Source organism: Etheostoma spectabile, chromosome 2, assembly GCF_008692095.1.
Source record: "Etheostoma spectabile isolate EspeVRDwgs_2016 chromosome 2, UIUC_Espe_1.0, whole genome shotgun sequence".
In the NCBI taxonomy this organism is placed as follows: Eukaryota; Metazoa; Chordata; class Actinopteri; order Perciformes; family Percidae; genus Etheostoma; species Etheostoma spectabile.
Window position 1 is genome coordinate 27,250,842 of NC_045734.1, and position 642 is coordinate 27,251,483.

At 33.5% G+C, this 642-nt stretch overlaps 1 long non-coding RNA gene across 2 annotated transcripts in view; it reads left to right on the plus strand.

The window, feature by feature from the left end:
- Positions 1-133, plus strand: part of LOC116706562 (uncharacterized) — a 1,090-nt gene extending 957 nt beyond the window's left edge. For both annotated transcript variants that reach the window (XR_004336273.1, XR_004336274.1), the window contains exon 3: positions 77-133. This is a non-coding gene — a long non-coding RNA (uncharacterized LOC116706562). The remainder of the gene's footprint in view (positions 1-76) is intronic.
- Positions 134-642: the final 509 nt, after the last annotated feature.

Genomic DNA, 642 nt, shown 5'->3' on the forward strand with positions numbered 1-642 from the left:
TCTATACACGCTAAAATTAGGGATTATTTACATGGAGTCTGGTGGAGATATCCTGCTCCATACGGGCTAAAATTAGGGATTATTTACATGGAGTCTGGTGGAGATATGCTGCTCTATACGGGCTAAAAGTACAATGTTCTTACTCTTTAACTAAATTGTATTTCACATTAGACTCGGAAACATGGAACAATTACCCTTTAGGTACTTTAACAATCCCAGAGGTTTTACTACTAATGAACTGGAGAATAATGTAATAATTATTTAGTTAACTTATTAATTCATCTTTAGAACTTTTAATGACTGTAACTAATACTGGATGACTTTTAATGACTGTAACTAATACTGGATTGTAGTAGCACCATGAAACTTTGTGAATCAGAATACTGACATTATTGTAGATCTTATTTTCTGTTTACACTGGAACTGGTTTAAATATTTGGAAAGTGTCATAAATGTATTGTTTCTGTATTTTAATATCCAGTAAAGTTTTTAAAATGTTGAAACTAAAACTGTGTGTGTGTTTTATCAACCATGATGTCTTTATCTCCTCATCAGAGGAAGCGTTGCAGCATCAGCTCTCTATCCACTATCAACGTCTTTACACCAGTCTACAACCACAGAGGCTCTTCATACACACACTAT